This window comes from Taudactylus pleione, unplaced genomic scaffold (assembly GCF_031769625.1).
Source record: "Taudactylus pleione unplaced genomic scaffold, aTauple2 ptg001091l, whole genome shotgun sequence".
Taxonomy (NCBI): domain Eukaryota; kingdom Metazoa; phylum Chordata; class Amphibia; order Anura; family Myobatrachidae; genus Taudactylus; species Taudactylus pleione.
Genome location: NW_028285492.1, coordinates 2964478 through 2990267, shown reverse-complemented (window position 1 = coordinate 2990267; position 25790 = coordinate 2964478). Strand labels below are relative to the sequence as shown.

The 25790-nt window shown below is 44.6% G+C and overlaps 1 protein-coding gene across 1 annotated transcript in view; it reads left to right on the top strand.

Annotated features, from left to right (window-relative positions):
• Positions 1–8998: 8998 nt before the first annotated feature.
• Positions 8999–25790, top strand: part of SH3TC1 (SH3 domain and tetratricopeptide repeats 1) — an 81654-nt gene continuing 64862 nt past the window's right edge. Inside the window, exon 1 of the mRNA XM_088461742.1 lies at positions 8999–9047. The gene's annotated coding sequence lies outside the window, so the exon portion shown is untranslated. The remainder of the gene's footprint in view (positions 9048–25790) is intronic.

Sequence of the window (25790 nt, the reverse complement as noted above, 5' to 3'; positions counted from 1 at the left end):
GTGCGATGCTAATATGCTATTATTAGCATCGTGCGATTACATTGCTACCGCATATTGTTAAAAACCCTACCATACCCATTACACACATTAAATCATACATATAATATACAAGACGCACAGCGCAGTTGCGCTGTTTATTAAAGCACTCTGCATCTAAAACGCACCACGCATATTAGCAACTGTACGATACCCCGTATACAGCACTGTTAGGATTATTAGCGTTGTGCGTCTGCCACTGCCCCAGGTTAAAAGTCCTCATTATACAAATACGTACATTTATTACAACATATAATATGAACAACCCGGCAAAGCACGTACCATGGTGTACTCCACAAACCCGTAGATGCACAACGCATACTAGCATATTTTCTCAATATCCCCACAACACTGCATACTTACACATAAAGGTTCTCTAGCATTAAGGTTAATATTAAAGGTTTTATATGTTATCAAGTCTATTGTGAAATACATATGTTTGATATCTAGGGTTTAGTACATGATAAGCAGACCATGTTTGGTGCCATTCTAAACCACTGTTTATTTACAGATCTCCGGTTCCATTGGCAAGGAGATCGCAACATGCGTCTGCGAATTATGGATCATAGAGAGATAGGCATTGTAATGTACTCTGTAATGTAATATTTATTAGCCAGTTTAGACTTGTTCTTCGGCGGGAAAAATGGACACAAAGAGCTGTTGGAGGCTGAACAATTACAATACAAACTGACCTATGAACTGCATCGTAACAGAAGAACCAATGGGATTATGCCAACTTGTTCTATTGTATTGCCTATCTCTGCAAGGGTTTAAATGCAAGCACCCTGGATCTGGTAGTTAGTCATCTTTCTTTTTCTGTTGACGGAGGTTTCATAGTTGATGCCGGGAAATCTGGATCCAGAGCGCATGCGTATGTATCGACTGTACCTTGTATATTGTATAACCTTTGCGCTAATTGTATTATAGATCAAGGCGTGTAACTATCTGCTTTTATGTGAATAATAACTTTTGTGCTTTGGAACCACACTCAAAGTTTGGAAAGCGATTATGTCATGTGTACGCAACACTAAATAGCGACTTTATGATATAGAGGTTAAATAGGAATTCACAAGGTAGTTGCATTTTTTCAGATTCGCACCTCTGCAGCTTGCTAACTAGCAGGAACCTGCATCCATCTCTGAATCGGGCCCTATGTAAACCTACAACTGCTGTAAAGAGCTTTATCAACTTCATTTTTGGTGATGTGCTTTATTGGTTCATTGTATACCTTGATATCCTAATTAGACATGAGCAGTTATGATTACCTTGAATCCAAGCCACCACGAACTTCTGATTTCCAAGTCAATACAAGCCCTGGCTCGGGTTTTCCTGCCAGTCTCGAATTCCAAATGGAGGCAAAACCTCATCCACCTGGTGTCGGGTTTGTCGCAGGTTTTGGATTCGATATAAGGTTCCCGCAGCCAGGGCAGTGTCATTTCACTCCAGTCACACTGCTGTGTGCGGTGCTCTGCTGTTTTGTCCATCTACAAGTGGCTGTGTGAAATACATATAAGCGGCTGTGTGGTGTCAATCTCAGTGGCTGTGCAGTGCCCATCTAAGTGGCTGTGCAGTGTCCATCTCAGTGGCTGTGCAGTGTCCATCTAAATGGTTGTGTGGTGGCCATCTCAGTGGTTGCACGGTGTCCATGTAATGGCTATGCAGTGTCCATCTAAGTGTCTGTGCAGTGTCCATCTGCTACAAGTGGCTGTGCTGTGTCCATCCACAAGCTGTGCTTGTATAATTTGTACTGTTCTGTGCACTCTACCTACCCCAGTATGCTCTGTACCCCAGTGCACTTTTTTCACTTCATGTAAGCCCTGTGACTCCATGCAGTGTGAGCCGAGCTGTCAGTTAAAAAAACAAAAAAGGAAAAAAATATATTGTCTAATTTGTTTGTACTGTTCTATGCACTCTACCTACCCCAGTACACTCTGTATCCCAGTGCACTTTGTTCACTTCACTTAAGCCCTGTGACTCCACGCAGTATGAGCTGAGCTGACAGTTAAAGAAATAAAAAAAATATTGTCGTATAATTTGTTTGTCACTCTAGCTCGGTACTCTCTATACCCCAATGAGCATGCGTAAAAGCGGTCTGACTCCACACAGTTTGAGCCGAGCTGCCAGTAAAAAAAAAGTAATACTGATCAGTTTAGAGAAACCAAATACTATTGCTGCAGCTGCTGCAACCAGTCATGATGATGATACAAGTCATTCAATGTCATCTAAACTTGATTGTCACAATTCCTGGATGGATAATGGATGCTAGCCAGTATTTAGTGATTGTTGAGACCCAGTACTGAGGCGCAGAGTCTAACATTCCGGCGGTATACACCAGAGACCCCTGCAAGGAGGTTTGGTCTTAGCTGCGTCCGACACTCAGACTAGGTTCTCTAATACAGGTGCTGGTGTATACTGGAATAAATCAGTGTAAAAAGAAAGCGTAGTCGACGAGCCGGGTCACAGCCAAATGGACAATGTGGTACCAAGGATCAGATGTAAACGGGTCACAAGGAATAGCCAAGGTCAAACCAGAATATCAAGCGCAGTACCAGGGATGAGACGGAATAAGGTCAGAGGACAGGGGCGAACAGTAAGAATCTCTAGGAATGTTGGAGTATGGTTGAGAACCTATACTTTGGTACTGGATTGTGCACAAGAACTCCCTTATATACTCTACATACAATTTTACACAGCATGGTGCATGCATCCCTATGGAAGCCGCGGCCACCTGTGATCTGGACCCACTGCAGGGGTAGTAAGGGGAGAGTCGGGACCCAAGCGGTCAGCAGTGGGCACCAGGGACTACATGCCTGCTGCCCGACGTCGGGCTAGACCTGGTATGTGATGACCAGTGCCTGGCGTTCAGCAACATTACCCACCCTCTAGAGGTGGGCAACAAACACCCCACAAATGGCTTGTCAGGAAATTTTTGGTGGAGCTTCTGAAGAAGCTGAGAGGAACAAACATCCAAAGCCTTCATCCAACAGCACTCTTCGGGACCATACCCCTTCCAGTCTACCAGAAACTGAACAGAACATTTAGAAATCCTGGAATCCAAGATCTACGACAACGCTTATTCCTCCTGATGATCCACTGGAATCGCAGAGGGAGGACTGCAGGATGCGGAAAACCGATTAATCACCAGAGGTTGAGAAGGGAGACATGAAACACATTAGGAATTCTGGGTGTGCCAGGGAGCTTCAGACAAAATGTCACTGCATTGATCACCTGGAGACTCTGGAAGGGACCAATGAATCAGGGGGCGAATTTTCATAGTGGGAACCTTCAATCGTAAATGGTGACAAACCACACCAGGTCTCAGTAAAGGAAACCCCCCTCCTCTTCCTGTCAGCAAAGAATTTGGACCTCGAAGAGGCTTTGCACAGATTCATTTACACCTCGCTCCAAATTTTGATAAACTGCCCAGTGGTAGCACGAACTTCTGAGAGGGGAACTGACTGGCAAGATGGTAACTCTGGCAAGACATGATGAAACCCATTCTGAATGAAAAAGGGAAAAAACCCAGACATCTCATGAAAGATTATTATGGGTAAATTCCACCCATGGCAACAGAGAGACCAAGTTGTCTTGATTAGCGGAGACATAAATTCTGATAAATTTCTCAAGATCTTGATTTATACGTTCCATCTGCCCGTTACACTGGGGGTGATATGCAGAAGACAAGTTCAGGCAGATATTAAAACACTTACAGAGTGTTCTCCAAAACCTGGATGTAAACTGCACCCCTTGGTCCAAAACGATTTCCTTGGGAAATCCATGCAGCCTGAAAATGTCTTTAATGAAAGTGTCTGCCAACTTTGGGGCTGAACGCATACTTTTCAATGGAACAAAATGAGCTGCCTTTGAAAACCTGTCCACCGCCACCCAGATAGCATTGAAGCCCTGACATGAGGGCGATTCTGTAATGAAGTCCATAGATATAACCGGCTTCACTAAGAGGCATACTGCTGACAACCTCTTAGAAAAACTGAGGGATATCATAGCAAAATGGCTTACCCCACTTGGACTCTCCTCAGGATTTCTGATAACGCCACAAATATTGTGAGAGCATTACAGCTGGGTGAATTCAACACATCCCATGTGTCACGGTTGGTGCTTGAGAGTTACCTGACTCAGGTGTCGAACTGGATTCAGCAGAGACCGGCTTGAATGGAACCATGGATGATGGAAATAGCTCTATTTGCATATGAACTGTATGTAGTGAGAACTGCCTTTGATGATAAATGACAGGAACAGAAAACTTGTAATGTTGGAGTGGAACCAGTAGAAAACTTGGAGGAACCGGACTTGGACCGGCAGGAAGGCTTACTGAGCTGGACGGGGTACCAGTAGGTAGTCTTGCAGAATTGGACTGAGAACCAGTAGATAGACTTGCTGAATTGGACTGTGAACCAGTAGGATTTCCAGATGTGCCAGGTATAGCTGTTAGCAGGATTGCTGATTCAACTGGTCTGGGAACCAGCAGGATTTCTGGCTGCACCAAGTATAACTATTAGCAGGATTACTAGATGAACTGGTCTGGGAACCAGCAGAATTTCTGGATATGCCAAGTATTGCTATTAGCAGGATTGCTGAATGAACTGGTCTGGGAACCAGCAGGATTTCTGAATACACCAGGTATAGCTGTCAGCAGGATTACTAGATGAACTGGTCTGGGAACCAGCAGGATTTCTAGATATGCCAGGTATTGCTGCCAACAGGATTACTAGATGAACTGGTCTGGGAACCAGCAGGAACCTGGCATACACTTGTACACAGAGAGACAGCACAAATAGCATACACTTGTACACAGCAGGAACCTGGCATACACTTGTACACAGAGAGACAGCACAAATAGCACAACTATTAGCAGGATTACTAGATGAACTGGTCTGGGAACCAGCAGAATTTCTGGATATGCCAAGTATTGCTATTAGCAGGATTGCTGAATGAACTGGTCTGGGAACCAGCAGGATTTCTGAATACGCCAGGTATAGCTGTCAGCAGGATTACTAGATGAACTGGTCTGGGAACCAGCAGGATTTCTAGATATGCCAGGTATTGCTGCCAACAGGATTACTAGATGAACTGGTCTGGGAACCAGCAGGAACCTGGCATACACTTGTACACAGAGAGACAGAAATAGCACAATCTGTACACCATGGGAAGTAATGAGATGTTCAGGCCCTGAATGCTATCAGAGGAGGATGTTTATACCCTTGGTCTAGCAGGAATTGGTGGACACAGTCAGGTGGTCTGGCAGTAGCATTCTGAGTGGTGGAGGGCACAACATGCAGAGGGAGCAAACATATCTGCAGTACTGAAAGTCAGAACTACACCTGCGATTCCAATCAAGACTAGCAGTGTTCACATACAGGAAAGGACCCAGGTGAATAATCAATGTAGAAAGGAGCACAGTCCAAATGTATACACAGAAGTGTTGCAGCCAGCATGATCAGGACAGATCTCCCAGGTGAATTACACATACAGATCCACGGGACAGTTGACAGGGGTAAGTCTCAAGGCAAAAGGTGAAAAACTAGCCAGGGTCATGACACCATGTTTTGCTAACACAATCAGGGTTTAAATGACAGGACCATGCAGGAGATGCTCTCTGTGTCCCGAAAAATTTTGGGACATTTTTGCCATTCAGCCACAGCATGCAGGAGATTGCAGCACTTGCAAAAACAGTTTAATTTGCCCTGCCACTAACTGAAGCAAGAGGTGGTAACATGGTGGAATTCAACCATTTATATGCTTTAACAGATGGAGGAACAGCAAAAAGCCATCCAAAGCTATGCAATTACCCAACATAGGGAGAATGTAGCTTAGTCCAGCGCAGTGGAGAATACTTTCCGTCTTGTGCAAGGTGCTGAAACCCTTCCAAGAAGTCACCTGTGAAGTGAGTTCAGATACTGCTAGCTTGAGTCAGGTGATTCTCCTAATTAAACTTTTGGAAAATCTACTTGAGAAATTGAAGGAGGAGATTAAACGAAGCGATTCCGCTAAGTATGTTGGACTTGTAGATCAATTCCTTTATTTGGTTCGCCAGGATCCAAGGGTCGTCAATATTTTGAAATCGGATCACTAAATTTTGGTGACCGTACTTGATCCTTGGTTTAAGTTGTACATCATGTCTTTCTTTCCAGCTGACACAGCTCTTAAGAGATGCAAAGAACTCCTGGTGAGCAAGTTGGCAGCTCAAGTGGTACACTACACAACAACGTCTCCTTCTTCAGTTTCTCAGGCAGCTGCCAGGGAAAACTAAGCTTTCCCAAAAGACCCAATGGTAATGCAGAGGAGTCAACACAACATTTTGACATATGGTTGGATCTAAAAGAACTGCACTAAATTAGTGACACCTCTACCATAGCTCCATCTGATAGGGTCACCGTCCAAAGATTGGTGGAGATTTATTTTCATGACACTGTACAAATAGGCATGTCACAGAGTCCCTTTGAGTACTGGAGGGGAAAAAAAGGCAATTTGGAGGCCCTTGTACAAACTGGCTTTGCGTAAGCTGCCCACCCTCCAGTATATACTCAGAAAGAGTTTTCAGCACAGGCTCCCAAGGACAATTCCATCTTGCACCACTTTTCTTTTCTGCTGTGTGGCAATGTTTCAAAGAGGTGCTATAAACTGCTGTGTTTGTGCCGCTGCTCTGTTGCTTAGTAACTAGCCAGCTTGCTGCAGCCTTTGGTCTAAAGTGGATGAAAACAATATTTTGAGCTGTGAGGTGATCAAAAGTGACTGGAAATTAGTGGAAATTAATGTTATTGAGGTTAATAATACTCTAGGAACAAAAAAAAGCCCCAAAATTTGTGATTTTAGTTTTTTTTGGCACTTTTTGGAAAAAATACAAAGCCAAAACATAAACCAGTCACAGCATTTTGTCAAAACTAGAACTGGACGTCGAATTTGAACCAAAACCAGACCCATAGACAGCATACTCAGGGGCGCAGAGAGGGGGGGGGAGTTGGTACAAATTACCCGGGCCCGGGCTTGCTGGAGGGGCCCGGTCCCGCCCGCCTCCCTCTTACATGAAAGTAGCCCAGCACATGCTGCTGTGTGCTGGGCTGCACTGGGAGACTGCTCCCGGCTGCTAAGCAGCAGCCACAGCATCCTCCAATGCCTGTGGGGAGAGCGATCACACTGATCACGCCTCCCACTGGCTATGCGCTGAGCTTAGCACTGCTGCAAAAATGTGTTGTTTTTTTCTTTCCTAAGGTGGGCGTGGCCACATATTCCATGATTAGGCCACACCCCCTTCTCCCCCCGGCCCTGGCACGGCTCTTGGTGCCCCTGAGAATACTAAGGAGGTCTTAAATCAGTTCAGAAGACACCATCTTTATGTTGAAGCCATAAGAGCTCTACTGTGCAGTCTCCATATTGGCTCCTTCAGGAAGGCTGCATGCTCTAACCAAGATGGTCGCCACTTGTACTTTTTGCAAATGGGTCATCTTGTCACTTTTTTAGAGCGCTGTATTGGAACATGAACGTGTTCCACTTAGCTCAGTGAGACCCTGCGATATACTGCATCCACAGCGTCATTCAGTGCTTGCATCCTGCACCGCTTCCAACATACAGTCACCGCCTGGTGGTCTTTATGCTCCAATCCATGCTGAGAGTCTGTTACATAAGGAACTGTGAGTACAGCTGCACAATCAAGTTACTGCTAAATATATCACTGCACTGGTTAAGTACAGGGCTGTTCAGTGACTACAGGGTATCCACTGGTGTATACATTTACTCTTTGAACTGACCTGGTTACTTTTCCATTGTTATATAATTTCTGTGTCCTGTCAGTGAATTCTGATCACTAAAGGAAGTTAATGGGTTGTTTTTTTTTTTTGTTTGGATTCACCAATGATTTCCATTAGCTCATTGGGGATTGGTGCTCCGGTGGGGTTCTCTTTCTGGGGCTCCGGTCAGTCTGGGGATGTGTTACCCAGGTGGGTATCTAGGGGTGTGTGACCGCTGACACACAGTGCCGCTGACACACATAACTGTTGCTGCCTCACGGTCCTTGCATCTGGCTAGCAGGGTGTCTGGAAAGGTATCCTGCACCAGAATCACAGCTCTGGATGCTCCAGGCATGCACACTGTGCAGACCCACGGAGCATCTGAGGTTGCGGTGCCATCGAGGGGGTTAGGAAATGCGCGGGTCCGTGGGTGACGACGGCATCTGACGTGGCCGTGTGGGGTAAGTTGCAGGGCCGGGGGCTGCCTATGTAGTCTTTCAGCCCGATTATAATTCTATAAATTATCTATTGGAATTATATACTGTAATCAATAGATAAGACAGAATAGAGACACATATTGATTAGTCATCTGAAATAAAGATGACAGTATAGTGACCAATATTTAAGATACTACAAGGAGTTTTCTTTTGATGATATGATAAGACCCTTGACACACTATTTTAATATTTTTTTTCTTTTTTCTTTACTTTATTATTCTTTAATACTTCGCCAACCCATTCTTAATGAATACTTAATAAAAGTTACATTTTAATTTTGTACCAATTGGTTTGTGCACCATTATACTACAGCTTTTCCGCTCTTTTGTTACATTATTTGGTAGTTGGTAGCACACCCCTTTTTTATTGATATTAGGTAGTTTATTTTCTACCACACAAATTTGAGGGGTTTTCGATTTGAACCAGTGCGGTAGCTCTCTTTGCCTTACTTGGACAGTAGTCATCAGTAAGACAACAATTCTAATGAAACCATACTACTGCTGCAAATGGTGCCAAACTAGCAAATATATTTTATTAATATAAAATTGTTTGATATGGGAAACTCACATTTTATCCTGCACCAAAACTTCTGTTACTATCTGGTTGAACCTCTGTTGCATGATGATGACATTGGTTTTATTGCGACACAAACAGGAGGCGGCTTCCACACCATGTGATCTCCTGCATGAATAGTGAATACCGACTCAAGACACTGCCTGTCCAGGGAGAATCAATTTCTTTAGAGGTTCCCCGTTGCAGAGAAATCCTATAGGTAAGAAAATACTCATTCACCTGCTTGCTGTGTATATTCACTGAAGAGAAGGACTGTGGGCATGCCCATCAGCTCCTGGAGCGGTGGGCATGCCCCCAGCATGACTAAAATAGGGGAATGGTTTGCGGGCATGGCATTTCACATTAGGACACACCCCTTGCCACAAGGCCATGCCCACCTTTTCGCACATAGGGCCATTTTAACAGGCCACTTTAAATTCCCAATCCACCCCTGGCTGTTGTATCCATCCTCAGCTCCTTAATATTAGCATCTGAGTGTACGACAAAATCACCAGACAGCAGCAACATGTTACTGTTTTTTTCTTGACTATCAGAAAGGCTTTCTTCTGTCACATGGTTAGAGATCGCTCATTCATGTCAAACTTGCAGACTCATGAGTTATTATCAGTCATCACTATTCCGCAGAACCTGAACATCCAGACATTGTTCTCAAAGCCCCGAACTCAGCAAACAAACCGCGTGGTTCCTGAAAGAGATATTCAGTCCTGGAAATGTCTTGATTCTTTCATAAACAGGAAAGGAAGTCACCTCTGTCACATTCCTCTGCTGATTCCTTCAACCATAATCTGCCAGCATGGGATTAAGGGCCTGATTCAGAGCCGGATGCTATTTGCGCTCGCTCGTCCAGAAAAAGGGGCTGGCTATTTAAATTGACCGTTCGCTCTTTGCGGTCTGTTGATGCCTCTATGTCTGAACGAGCGAACAAAACATGCGGACGGTTTTTTGTAAAAAACGCCCCCTGGCCGCTCGCATCATACGTCATCTCCGCTATTTATTAGATGAATCGAGTACATCGAAAGGCGCATGAACTGCTCGCTATTCTTGTGGTAGCATTTTCCTACCGCAATCATGCGAGCAGTTCTGGCTAAAAGACAACCAAGTGACGTGGTCGATGACGCTGCTTTGTTAATTATGCACACCCTTAAAACGCCCGTTTTGACCATTTGGCACGCCTGCGTTCGGATCTCCACTCCCCGTTTTCAAGCACCTTCCCCTGTTACCACCCACAAACGCCTCATTCTGTCACTCAAATTAGCAGGCATTCGCTATTTTGCGAGCACACGATTTCCGACAGCACTGACTGGTTCGTGCATGTGTACTAGAACCCATACGCATGCGCAGATGTGCGAATATCACTCGGAACGAACGAGCGGCCGCTTACGAGCGGCTCTGAATCAGGCCCTAAGTGTACATACATTTTCTGTATTAGTAATGTTCTGCCTTCACTAAGCGGCATATGTATCAATTACCGGGTTCTACAACCGATAATTATAATTTCTTATTTCTGCTATTCGCAGCAATAAGAAATAATAGATCGCTGTAATGTATGAAAATACACCTGCAGGGACATGGACTTCAAAAGGAGCCCATCCCTGCAATGTGTTAAAAGCAGTGGCGGCTCCCATGTATTTATTACAGGGGGGTTGCCTGAGCTGCAATCCAAAAAACCCCTACACAGCAACTGCGCAGTCCACATTCAATGCGCAAGCGCATAAAAAGAACTTTAAAACAAAAACTGTGCCTACACAGGAAACGGCATCTGCTGCAGCCTCAAGAAGCCAAATAACCGTAATCAAAGCATAAGCGTCATTGGAAGCGCTTTCTGCTAATGACAGTCCGGACTGGCAGTCCCAGGGTGAGCAAGAAATGTAATTACTAGAAAAATAGTGATCACATTGTATGGGATACAAAGGTTGAGCAGATGTGTAGATTGGTTAAAGTAGTAATGTAGTTACTGGAAAAATAGCACCCTCAAGTGAACGTCTCCACTCTTAAGGCACCAGATAACGAGATGGTGAGGAGCTCCTTATCCCTGATGCCGAATATTTTTGGCTGGTTGATAGGGACACACTGTGGTTTGTTGCACTGTACTCTGCTGTATTGGCTGTGCTGTGTTCAGACTCACAAGCTGTGCTCTATATAGTCAATGTGTATAGGGGCAGGCTTCTGTATGCTGTGTTGTACTCTACTGTAAATTGGTTGTGCTGTGTCCAGACTTATAACAAGTGGCTGTGCTCTGTATAGTCGGTGTATATAGGGGCATGCTGCTGTATGCTGCACTGTTCTCTGCTGTACATTGGCTGTACTGTGTCCAGACTCCAGACTCACAAGTGGCTGTGTTCTGTATAGTCAGTGTGGGGCACGCTGCTGTATGCCGTGCTGTACTCTGCTGTATTGGCTGTGCTGTGTCCAGATTCCAGACTCACAAGCTGTGCTCTGTATAGTCAATGTGTGTATAGGGGCATGCTGCTGTATGCTGCGCTGTACTCTGTTGTAAATTGGCTGTGCTGTGCTCAGGCTCCAGACTCACAAGTGACTGTGCTCTGTATAGTCAGTGTGTGTATAGGGTCATGCTTCTGTATACTGTGTTGTATTCTGCTGTAAATTGGCTGTGCTGTATCCAGAATCCAGGCTGACAAGTGGCTGTGTTATGTATAGTCAGTGTGTATAGACACACTGCTGTATGTTGCGATGTACTCTGCTGTTTTGGCTGTGCTGTGTCCAGACTCACAAGCTGTGCTCTGTATAGTCAATGTGTATAGGGACACGCTACTGTATGCTGCGTTGTACACTGCTGTAAATTGGCTGTGCTGTGTCCAGACTCCAGATTCACAAGTGGCTGTGCTCTGTATAGTCAGTGTGTATAGGGACACACTGCTGTAAGTTGTGCTGTACTGTGCTGTATTGGTATTAATGTGTATTGGGGGGCACTATAATGTGGCAGTGGGCCTGAATCTGAGTCAGACAAAGAAGCACACGCAGCAGCGTCTATTAGCAGAAGCACACGCAGCAGCGTCTATTAGCAGAAGCACACGCAGCAGCGTCTATTAGCAGCACACGCAACAGCGTCTATTAGCAGAAGCACACGCGACAGCGTCTATTAGCAGCACATGCAACAGCGTCTATTAGCAGAAGCACACTCAGCAGCGTCTATTAGCGGTCACCCATCTGCGACTTTATGCAAATGCCACTACAAACTTCTTCCTATGTGTTTATAAGTGCGGCCAAGGAACGCAGTTGCTTATACGCACCCAATTAGCCGATTGTTGCATACTGCGCATGCAAGGCAGTGTGCGAACTAGCCTCTGCTATCGGGACAGCGATCGCAGAAGATACGCAGACCCATGGCAGAGTGATTGACAGGAAATTCCATTTGTGAGTGGTGATGGGGGTGTGGTCAGCCGAAAGCGGGCGTGCCACTGCATTTCAACGGCGTTGCATGGGAGTGCATATACTAGCCACTGCGATACCATACACAGCCTGAAGCTTCATAGCGTGCGCTGAAGAAATTCCTGAGTAAGTTCTGACCTGCCTTAACTGTGCGTGAGGCTGTAATGGTACTCGATTGTTCCGATGTTTTCGCAGTCTTGCTAACCATTTCGGATACGTGTGTAGGTGGAGTGGGCATCCTTATGTAGTGCTGCTGCGGCATTGCGATCCCTATGGATCACATCATCTATTCGCCCAGACCACCCACTTAACTCGGGAAGTGTACAGCCCCGGGGACGTCCAGGAGACCCGCCTGATATCCGAGAGTCTCCCGAACATTGCGGGAGAGTAGGCCATATGGTGTGGAGTGCTGGAGACCTATAATGAAGGGCAGAGGCCCCTCTAAAGCTTAGAGGATAAGATACATGCTCAGTCTGCGCTTTCCTAATACCAGGTCTCTGCCCTGTGCATCTATTCCTACAGAAACCTAGTCTGCACATCACACAATAAATTGTGCAGGGTATAGTAAAATTAACTGAAATTCCTTTTCATTTCATAAATCGATTGTTTATCTGTGTAAGTCACAGTCATCTGGATAAATTGTTAATGGTCAACTCTTTGTTAGTTCAGAGAGTCTGAGCTGAGCTCTGGGTAGTTCAGTCAACAGGAAAGGTAAAGAGGTCAGACAGGAAGGCATGTACTGTACCAGAGAAGGCAGTCCCTGCAGTCCTGTACACAGCACAGTGCTGGGGAGGGCTCACGCCTGCAAATCTGCTGCAGAAAGCCGGACGGTAAGGTAACAGCAACTAATGCTAAACCCACCTGAAATCATAGCGTTAGTGATATGTAATAATAACAATGATATATATATATATTATATATATATATATATATATATATATATTCATTCTAATTTTGGGTTCTACCCTTGTGTGTAATTGTATTTTCATGCTATGGACATTTTACAGCTAAGTAACTTTGTGAGATACACCTATTGGGTTATGCAGCACAAGTTGTGCAAGTAATTGGTTCTCTATATTGACGCTACAACGAGGGTTCAATATACATGATGAGTGCCATGATGGAACTTTATTATATGACTACATTACTGTATTTTTTTACTCCCATGAACGGACATTGTTAGCTATTGGTCTATTGATTTTCTTTTTGATGGCTTTTATCATTGGATTAAAACTATTACCTTTTTGCATTGAAATTGGTGTGCTGGTTGTCTAGTGTTCTGGACTTACAGTATGCTGCTGTGTGTGTGTGTGTGTGTATGTATATATATATATATATATATATATATATATATTTTTTTTTATGTATATATATGTGCGAGTGTGTGTATGTGTTTTTTATTTAAATAGTGTGGTCACTTAACAAAGGCACCACAGATGGATTGTAGCCAGTTGTTTATGTATATATCCAGAAACATTATTGATTACACGCTACATTTGCTTTCAATAAAATAACGAGAGTTAATATTAAACACATACAATACTTGTATTATTATGTTAGTCTTGTAACTTTTTGCCTTAAAGCTAATGGAAAAGTTAAAGAGTAACTGTAGAAAGAAAACATTAGCCTGCTGCGCTGTGATAGATTACTGTGTGGCAATGTATCCGCTCACTATTTGTTTTGCTTTGTACTGAGTGCCAGAATGTGCTCTGAAATAACAGGCTGTCTGCTTCAGAACCACATGCAGAGCGAAGTCCCTGCTATGGAGCATTTTTAAAGGATAACTTATCAATAGTGATTCATTTTATTATGTTGTCAAATTAAACATTGTCATTAAGTTAATTCAATACTTGTTTAAATGTGTTATAATATTTAGGTTTATAATCTCATACTAGTGTGTTGGTGTCAATCAAAAGCCACCGGGTCCCTGACTTAAAAGAGGTGACCATCCACAGAAATATCATAATAGTAATCACCGCCCATCCTTACCAGAGATGTCAGGACGGTAGGGGTCTGATAACCAGGACCCCTGATGTTAACAAAGGTACTAATCCCACTGGCAGTTAACAGCTGATGCTCTTGGCAGGATAATTTTAAATATCTTTATACACTTTGTAATGTGGTGAGAGCACTCACCTATCAACTTTTTTGAACATACAGATGGAGCCAGTCTCATCGTTGCCCTGTACACACTGCCAGTCTCAAGCATATCCTCTGGGCCTATTTGCATGAGAGGCCTGGAGCTATAGCTCCATCCGGCCCTGATTATATGAACCATATACTCAGAATCTATTTTTACACTTGGAGGCTAATGCTGCATGCACACGTAACGATTTTAGTAACCAACGATTTTCGTTAACGATTTTTGTTCAGATTTTCCCTTGAAAAAGTGAACGAAAATCGTTTAGAAAAATCGTTGGTTACTAAATTAATGAACGATTTTGTCAACGATTTTCATGAATCAAGCATACAGTGAATGGACATCGTTCATCATTCATTCTGTACAACATGAACGATTTTCTGAACGAAAATCGTTATGTTGGACTGTCAGAATGAACGATGAACTAGAAACTACAAACGGGAGCGCGCTTGGACAATTATTGTTCATCGTTCACCCCCAAAAAATGAAAAAATTTTTTAAACGATTTAACGATAACGACGTCGTTATAGTTAAATCATTAAAAAAATCATTACATGTGTATGCACCTTAAGTGTTAATGACGACTCTGACCATTATCTCTGGAGTATGCTCTGCTGGTATCATTGAGAGAATAGGTTCTGCCAGTATTTTTCAGAGAAGCTATTATAGGACAGAGAAGCTATTATAGGACAGGAAGACTCACATAGGTGGTTTCTCTATAAGTGACGTTTATAAATCACATTAATAAGGGTCGTTTGCACTCAATAGAGGAGATGGGAAACCTCTTAGAAAATGTAACAAATTACCCCTCATATTATATGCACATATATATAATTGATCATTAATCAGATATTTAAGATGTGCCCACTCATGTCTTAAAGTAGTTTCGCTTTGGTCAGCGGTTTAGAATTTTCCAGGTTGTGTAATAGCCCTAACATAGGGGTCTATTCACTAAGCCTTGGAGAAAAATAAAGTGGAGAGAGATAAAGTACCAACCAATCAGCTCCTAACTATCACTTTACAGACTATGGGGTCTATTCATGTATAAAATAAATTGCTATCGGTAATTGCCACTATATATCACACAATATCAATGCGATATATAGTAGTGTTATGCAGCCATGCATTAATACTCACCTGTCTGGCGAAGTGATGCGAAATCCAGGACCTCTGTGGTCCTGGCTTCAGGTGCAGTCTTCCGGGATATTGTGATCCAGTTCCGCCTCCTCCGCCCTCCTCAGCCCGTTGCTGCAGAAAGGCTCCATTTGCCCAGGCGCCCGGTTCCTTCCCCACAGTGCCAGAGACTGGAGTTCGTCTCCCCCATAGTTTTGGGGAGCAGCCTGTCGGACGGCCACAAACGCAGGAGTGGGGCTTAAGATAAGTATTGTTTTTTTGTGTGTAAGCAGCACTACTACAGGGGGCATTACTAGGGGGCATTACTATGAGGCACTACTACAGAGGGCATTATTATTGGGGGCACTTCTACAGGGGGTATTACTATTGGGGCAATACTATTGGGGGCACTACTACAGGGGGCATTACTTTTGTGAGCACTATTACAGGGAGCATTACTATTGGGGCACTACTACAGGGGCATTACTAGTGGGGGCACTACTACTTGGAGCATTACATAGGGGGCACTGCATAAAGGGCACCACTCCTTGGGAAACTGCATATGGGGCACTGTATAAGGGGCACTACCACTGTGGGCACTGCATAAGGGGCACTACCACTGTGGGCACTGCACAAGGGGCACTGCCACTACTGGGGGCACTGCATAAGGGGCACTGCCACTACTGGGGGCACTGCATAAGGGGCACTACCACTACTGAGGGCATTGCATAAGGTTCAAAACTACAGTGGCATTGTATAAGGGGCACTACTACTGTGGGCATTATGTGTATTAGGGGCACTACTGTGGGCATTGTGTGAAAGGGGCACTTCTGTGTGTCATAACATGAATAAGGGCCACTACTATGTGGTGTAATGTGAATCAGGGGCACTATGGGCCTGATTCAGACCCGGTCGCTAGCAAGCGTCCACTCGGTGCTGCCGATGTTCGCTAATATGCGCATGATTATGCATCGCAGTGCACATGCGCGAACTACTCATAGCGATCGGGACCCGCTCACCCTGCAAAGACAGCCCAGTTTAATAAATGACAGGAGAGGCCGTTTGTGGGTGGTAACAGGGGCAGTCCAGTGTAAATGGGGGAGTGAAGGTGCGAACGCAGGCGTGCTGAGTGTCTCAACGTTATTTCACAGGCGTGCATAAGTAACAGGCAGCGTCATAGTACACATCACCAGCCTTTTTTTTTTGCACTGAAATCCTCGCAGTGCTTGCGGTAGGGTAGAGGCAACCACAAGCGCTGCGATCGCTTCCGATGGTCCTCGATGTACCAATGTTTTAATACACTTCCTGGAGATGGCGTGCGCTTGTGGGCGTCTCACCATACGCTAATGGGCGTCTGCATACACAAAGTGATCGCTCGCCAAGATATAGTGGGCGTGCTTATGCCTTGCTGTGCGATCGCCTGCCTTGACGTCACTTAGCTGAATTTGCATATGCAGGGAGTGAGCGTCCGCATCTAGCGAACGGGTCTGAATCAGGCCCTATGTGCGATGCAATATTGGCAAGATTGTGCTACTGTGTGGTGTAATTTGAATTGGGAATACTATTGTGTGACTAAGCCCCTTTCTTTCCAGACCACACCCCTTACCATTTTTTTTAAAAGCATGGGGGGGGGAGGGAGTTCCACCACTTCTCTAGGACCACTTTAAGCACTGCCGGGTCACCTTAGGAGCACAGGGGTATGAGAGGAGCGGGGATGGGGTGGGATGGTAGTGGGCAGTCAGGACAGAGGAGACCCGGCAAATGCATATGCCCTGGGCTTCTCTGATTGGCTCCTGTACATGAAGTTGGCGGAGACAACAGGAAGAAGGTGAAAAATGGAGAGCTCAGCTTTCTGTTCTTTCTTGAATCGCACGCACTATACAAAAGTATGGTGATGCGATGCAGGCACAGAGCGGCTACACTGCTGGAAAAGTAATCAGCTTCTCCACGGTAACTTGCTCTACGAATTGCACAAAGCTGAGAAAAGCCCTATTTTCAGATAAATAGGATTCCATGAATAGACACCCATAGGCCTCATTTCTCAAGAGTTTTATCATTCACAACATCGAGTGATAATGGTGCTCCAGCCACTCAGCTCCCAACTGTCACCTGTTTGAAAAATGACAGTTGGGAACTGACTGGCTGGAGCACCATTTATCATACACAACAAGTTTTATCACTCATTGTGAAAGATAAAACTCGTTGATAAACTAGGCCCTGTGTTTGAAAAATGACAGTTATTAGCTAATTGGTTGGTACTTTAGGGTGTATTCATTATCACTTAATTTCTGCAAAAGCAGGTGAAAATTAACATTTTCACTTGCTTTTGTAGGAATTAAGTTTTCAGGCCATTCATCAAAAAGGTAAAGCAGGAAATATCACAAATATCTCCTGCTTACCTTCCTCTGGTGGAATGGCCCACTGTCCCCATACACCAGTATCACAGATATCTCCTGCTTACCTTCCTCTGGCAGAATGGCCCGCTGTCCCCTTACACTAGTATCACAGATATCTCCTGCTTACCTTCCTCTGGTGGAATGGCCCACTGTCCTCATACACCAGTATCACAGATATCTCCTGCTTACCTTTCTCTCCCGGAATGGCCCGCTGTCCCCATACACTAGTATCACAGATATCTCCTGCTTACCTTCCTATGGCGGAATGGCCCGCTGTCCCCATACACTAGTATCACAGATATCTCCTGCTTACCTTCCTATGGCGGAATGGCCCGCTCTCCCCATACACTAGTATCACAGAGATCTCCTGCTTACCTTCCTCTGGCGGTATGGCCCGCTGTCCCCTTACACTAGTATCACAGATATCTCCTACTTACCTTCCTCTGGCGGAATAGCCCGCTGTCCCCATACACTAGTATCACAGATATCTCCTGCTTACCTTCCTCTCCCGGATTTTCGGATCAGCTGTCTCCGCGCCGGAGCAATTATGAATTTATCCGGCGCTCGCGTAGAGTAGGAATGTTAATTATCAGGGTCCTTTTGGACCCTGATAATTAACATATTGAATAGAGCCTTTAGGGTGAGTTTCAATAAAGCTTGGAGATAGATAAAATCATGAGAGATAAAGCATCAACCAATCAGCTCCTGTCATTTTTCAAACACAGCCTGTAGCATGACAGTTAGGAGCTGATTGGTTGGTGCTTTATCTCTCTCCAAGCTTTCTTAAAACTCCTCTAAAATGAATAGACCACATACAGAGTTAATTCTAATGTTCAACTTACAATACAGCGAGCATTCTAAGGCTCTCTATACAATATAGATTACTTCTAGTGCCCTCTACACAATAAAGAAAGCATTCTAGTGCCCAACCGAAAATTACAGACAGCATTCTAGCAACTGGTATACAGTGTAATGTGCATCTTAGTGACAAATATGAAATAAATAAAACATTTAAATGAACATAATATACTAGAGAGCATACATATTACTTCCTACTATGTAATGTTCTGGAAGCCACTATACAATGCAGACCCTCAAACCTCTTGTGGATGAACAACATAGGACACCATATCTCCAGTGATGTCACAGTGCAAAACCCTCAAATCCCTGATGACTTTTTTATACAGTTCTTTAGCAGTCTCCTAAAATGTCTGGTCAGAACACAATGCAGACCTAAATAGTTTACTTACCACCTTCCATCTGTGGTGCTAAGGACATCAAGTTTATCTGTGTTGAGAAACCATCAATAGTGCCAGTCATTCACCAGTTAGCGTATCTGAACCTCCAGAGATATCATTCCCAGTAGACAGCTATCTATCTATCTATCATCTATCTATCTATCTATCTATCTATCTATCTATCTATCTATCTAGTCATAAGTGCAATTTTAGAAGCTCTAAAATCAGCTTACCGTACATATGATAAGAAATCTGCTGTTCAGTCTCAGAAATAAACACTGAATATATAATAAATACACACTTGCTCGCCGGCATCTGATAACTGACTGTTCTGGGCCAATCACTAACTGCTATGCCCAAGCTCAGTGACATCACAATCAGTGATTATGATGTAGTCAGTCACATGATCATCAGACCAGTCACGGCTTTTACAGCACAACCTGCCTATAGTTTGTACATATTTTACACTACAGATTTGGGAGATTTACCAAAGCTTCTAAAGAAGACAAGTGGTGGTGTATCCTATAGCAACCAATCAGTTTCTAGCTATCATGTTATAGAATATACTAGATAAATGATCACTAGAATCAGATTGGTTGCTATGGGAACAGGATTATGGGGAATGCAGTGTAGGGTGTTGAATCAGGTTTAATTGATTATATTTGGTGGGTAGGACATTTGGTTTGGAAAAGCCAGGGACACGCGCGAGTTCTATTTCTAGAAGTCTGACTTTAGCATGGGGTATAACTGGGAAAAAACATTAAGGGGCATATTTATTAAACACATTTTGCTGGAAATCAAAATTTAAGCATCCCCAGGATGTATGACGAGGGTTCCACAGCACATATCGGGGTTACCTGCTGCGGTTCCCCCATTTCCGATCGCAACAGCAGCCCCCATGGGTTTCTATGGGGGCTGCTATAATGTGAAATGTAAAAAATATTGTGCTTTTCTAGTAAATATGCCATCCCCCTATACCACAGCCACGACCCCATCCCAAAATACACTCAGGTAATGTTGGGAGGTATGATAACAGGATAAACAATTAAACATCAAAGATTGCATACACTGAAAATTATTAATACGACAATAATACATAGATGTTACTCTGAATAGATTACAATCTAGCTAATACATACTACTTAGTATTAGACACAGTGTCAGACTAGGACATAGAGGGCCCACAGTGGGAAAGCAATGGAAGGGGCCCACTGAAGAGAGGTAGCGCAAAGCTGAAGAGGTGTAGCTAGCCAATTAAGAGGGTGTGGCAGAAAGCATTGCAATGCCTGCCATATTATGCAGAGAGTGTTGCAGTTACTGCCAAATATGAAAATATGAAGAGTGTTGTAATGCCCCCCATACAATGCAGGGAGCGTCGTAGTGACCACAAATAATTGAGGGAGCATCGCTATGACTGCCATGTAATTCAGGGAGCTTTGCAGTGACCGCCATTCAATACAGAGCATCACAGGGACCACCATATAATGCAGAGCATATATGGCGCATTGACGCCATATAATACAAAGAGCATCGTACTGTAGTGACTGCCATATAATGCAGAAAGAGTTGCATTGACTGCCATATAATACAGATAGTGTCACAGTGGCCGCCATATAAGAGAACATTACAGTGACCATCATATTATACAGAGAGCATCACAGTGACCACCATATAATATAGATTGCATTACAGTGACCACCATATTATTCAGAGAGCATCACAGTGGCCGCCTTATAATGCAGAGAGCATCACAGTGGCCGCCTTATAATGCATAGAGTGTCGCAGCGACTGCCATATAATGCAGAGACTATCAGTGACCCACATATAAGATAATATGAATACACCCTCACACACAGCATTACTATACCACCCCCATGACAGACAGTATTAAAACACACACCAGAAACACACACACCCTTGGAATAAAACAAATACACTTCTCCCCATTGTATAAATATACTATCCCCCTAGATAACATTAAAACATTTCCACACCTCCACTGGCATTTACCTGTCCTGAGGGAGAATCTGTCTAGTCCCTGTGGAGCTCCAGATTGTCCGGCAACTGCAATGTTCCGCTGTGACAGGAAAGGAATATACAGAGACAGGCTACAGGATAGGAAGGGGCGGGGACTCTGGGTGAGGGGGTGGGGTCTCATGGAGGGATAGATTAGCAGGATGGGGACTCAGCAGCCTATTTTTTACAAAAAAAAATGTAAAAAGGGTGTTTTCACAGCCGTTTCACATTATTTTAGTATCACATGCATTTATCAAAGGGCTTTTGGAGCAGTTTTCATGAAAAACTACTCCAAGTCCTTCGATTCACTTATTTTTAGTATGCAGATCGCATTTCCCATACTTGTAATGGGAAATGTGATCTGCTCAGATTTACTAAAAATAAATTGTGAAAAAATACCGGGGAAAGCCCTGTGAAGATAACGCCATCTTCAGATGGCGTTATCCAGGCTTTCCCCCTGTTCCCTGACTCCTGCCTTGCTCTGACAGGATGGAGCAGAGCTGGGAGCCGGCCCCTGTGATCAGCTTTGTGTATCTAAATAGACCACAAGCTAATCACTTTAAAAAAAATTTATATTTAAACAAAAACAGTTATCTGCATTCAGGGATCAGAGATCAGTGTTCCAGTGGGGTTCTCTTTCTGGGGCTCCGGTCAGCTGGTCTCCGAGCTCCTGCACTGTGACCCTGGTCAGCTGCTGCATAGAGCAGCTGACCAGGGTCAGAGTGCAGGAGCCCAGAGACCAGCTGACCGGAGCCCCAGAGAGAGGACCTCACTGGAGCACCAATCACCGGGCAGGTACTGTAAGTGTAAGCTGAAGAGGGGTGGGGGATGGGGCTGCGATCGTGCATGTGGGGGTCATGAGGGGGGATCACAGTTGTGTGGGGGGGAATTGGTGAGATGTCAAGCCCCTTCACTGCAAGGCCACGCCTCTTGTTCAGAGATGGGGGTATGATAGCCCGCGAGATGCAGGCATCGGCGATTCTGCCCAATGTTTTAAAGGGGCAATCATTTAAAAGGCAAAACCAGGTTGTTTTTGAACTTGATATGTGTTTATTATTTTGTAGTGGAACACAGGTTAAAAATATTAGACATCACCGGAATCCAGCACAGGACTTAACCAGGAGTTGGATTTATTTTAGTGTGGCAATATGTTTGTACAGACATACTCACCATTACATACACAAAGTAGTTCTGAATGGAGCGGAGCTTGAGCAGAGCATACAGAGGACCAGCCGTCATGTATGAAGATAGCAGGAATACGGATGTATAATGCAGACATATGTAGGATATACATCATGGTTACTGCAGCTAAGTAGTAAACAGCTTTGTACTACTGTGGCACTCAAACAGGCAAGATGGCGCCGCGCATGTGCAGAAAACCAAATGGCGGCCATTATGGTAAAGGAGAATGCTTCAGTTATGGAGCATTCATGGAGGCAACACAGTAGCACACTCCATATTTCAACAGTTTATATTGAATTTTCGGAGCTTGATGAATTCTGTCCCCATACTAGTGTATGGGGGCAACGGGCCATTCCAGGAGGGAAACGTAAGCAGGAGATATCTGTGATACTAGTGTATGGGGGCAACGGGCCATTCCGGGAGAGAAAGGTAAGCAGGAGATATCTGTGATATGTCCTGCATTACCTTTATAATGAATGGCCCAAAAACTTAATTTCCATAAAAGCAGGTGAAAATGTTCATTTGAATAGACCCCTTGGAGAGAGATACTGTAAAGTGGATGGAGATAAAATACCAACCAATCAACTTCTAACTGTCATTTTTCAAACACAGCCTGTAGAGTGACAGTTAGGAGCTGATTGGTTGGTACTTTGTCTCCATCCACTTTATCTCTCTCCAAGGCTTAGTGCATAGACCCCAGTTCTGCACAGTCACTGGAATAACAAAGAACAGGGTGATCCAAAACCAGACTAATGTACAAGCTAATCAATATAGGAAAATAGTGTAGTACATACTGCAGTGGGCACACCTCGGGATACGTAACTAAGAAAAGGAAGTGGAAATTTAATGAAGAATGTCAGAAATGTTTATGGAAGCATGTGTCAAACCACTGACAAATATGGACATCCCATAAAACAGACTATAAAAAATATACTGCGAGCACAGGTACAGTATATCTACCAATCCTGAGTACCAGTCTGGTAATGGTTAGAGATTCCAGCCAGCATCAATAATCTAAATTGCTGTGATGTAATAAGCAGCATAACAACCCGCACAATACTGTAATATTCTGTAGTATGTAACCGAAAATGCATACTGATTCTAATAATAGGATCTTGTGTGTGATAATGTCGTCACCTATTCATCATGATATTTATCCATAGTGCCTACTCTCCCGGAACGGACGGGAGGCTTCCGAAAATCGTGTGGCACTCTCAGTGGGCAAGTTGTGTGGCGCACAAGTGGGCAAGTCTCTCGGACGGTCGCCTGCCCGTCACCTGCCCGTATACCCCCAGACTTTCCCCCCTCCACACACTCTCACAGCGGGGGCTGATGGCACGATTCACACTGAATCGTGTCAATGTGGCCCCGCCCCCTGCTTCACAATGCTGGTAATCTCCGCATTGATTAGCGGGGGCGGGGCCAAGTTGACGCAATAGCGTGGTGACCCACCTCTGCTCCACCCCCAATGCAGCGCCATGCCCCCACCACGCCCCCTTATGACGCATAATGCCCCCTGTTGTGCTGACCTGGCAAGTTCCTCCCGGAGAGGGCAGCTAGAAGTCAGCAAGTATGTATTTATCTATTAACAGTTATTTATATAGCGCACACGTATTACACAGTATTTCATAGAGAATATTTCTGTCACTCAAACCAGTCCCTGCCCCAGTGGAGCTTACACTCTATACTCCTTATCGCATGGCCATAATTGCACAGATGGCTTTGGGTCTGTCACTGCAATTTGTGGCGAGTTAGATCCTTAATTTTTTTATGAAGAAAAGGCCTCATTGTAAAATGTAATTTACACAATTCAAATCCTCAGAAATAAAGTTGGTTAGTTAATACAAGGTGATTTCAGTAGCAACTGCAAGACCTGCTTTGCCAAGGCCATTTGGTACCAATTCTTTTTGGAGACTAAATATTGAGCGATCTAATGGGAGGAGATGGGCATATATAACTTGAGCCCATGGTGCCCTTTATTTTCCGTCCACTGGCAAAGATTACATGATTATGCAGGATGACATTTAAATGAGTTTCAAAAGGTGGATGGGGGGTGGGGGATGTATGCAGGGACTTTACCTGTTGTGATGGCCACAGAGCAAAATAGTTTTTTTCCACATTCTGCGATGTGGTGGCAACAACTGGTCCTTTGCCTATTACTTCCACTGGTCTGTCTAATACGGGATACATAATGGATGCCGGCGTTCGGGATCCTGGCGGTCGGCACCCCGACAGGGTTAGAATACCAACACTTTGTTGGTCGGTATCCTAACCCTCCCCCCACGTTTACCCTAACCCTCCCTCCCTGGTGCATAACCCTAGCCTCCCCCCTAGTGCCTAAACCTAACCTCCCCTTCCCCGCACTCTAAACCTAACCATCCCCCTAACCCCAGTAATTACCTTCGGGATCCCGGCGCCGGTATTCTGACTAGTGTTTCACCACATCCTGTCTGATATACCGGCCAGGAGCAGTACATTACTCTAGATTGTAAGCACTCATGCAGGGCCATAACTAGGGGCAGGTGAGAGGTGCAGTTGTCCAGGCCGCAGACCCTAGGGGGCAGGACTATTGCTGCCCGTTGGCCCTGGTATTTTGCATGAAGGGTGCCTGGAAGACACTATGGGGCATATTCAATTAGATGCGAAAAGTCCTGTACTTTTTGCATGCCGGACTTTTAGCCAGCATCGCTGATTTTACCATTAAAAAAAGTATTGTGCGCTTCCCCGCTTATCCCCGTATTCAATTACAAATTGTCTAAACCGGCACCCGGCGAAACGCAAACAGGTGAAAAGTGCTGTCAGATTTGGGGAAATCAGCCTGACACCCCCCAAAAGATGCACTAACATTGAGGATGCCCCTGGATATCCCTGCTGAAGTGGGGATAAGTTTCCGCTGGCGAAATGACGTCACCGGCGATACTTTATCGCAGAAAACGGCTTTTCGCACCTAATTGAATACGGCCCTATGTAGCCTAGAAAGCCGCTGCCTGGAGCAACCTTTGGATGCTCCGGGCATCAAGCTTCACCCTGGTCCTGGCGGCATCCCATCTCAGTAATGCAAGGAGCATCCCTATGATGCTCCTCTTCTCCCTGGTTCCTTAGGCAAGATGCTGCTGAGCCGACCAATGCGTCCTAGGATGCTCTGCCAGACCATTTCTTCTCGGACAAGGCGATGTCACGTGTGTGTGTGTGTGTGTGAGGGGGGGGGGGAAGGGTTCGGCACAGGGCCAACTAATGAGCAGGACCTTCACCACCTGTGATATTATTCTGCTCTGTTCCACTTGTATGTACGGATTCTGTACGTGTTTTGTTTTTCTTTTCATTGTACTTGCAATTCACATTTGTTCCACGCATCTTGTTACTGTGCTCCAATTGTACTCGTCTATGTGTTTGCTGACTGTCTGGCACTGTGGAATTTGTGGCACCACACACAGAAGCAATGATGTTGTTGATGGGGATTACTACCA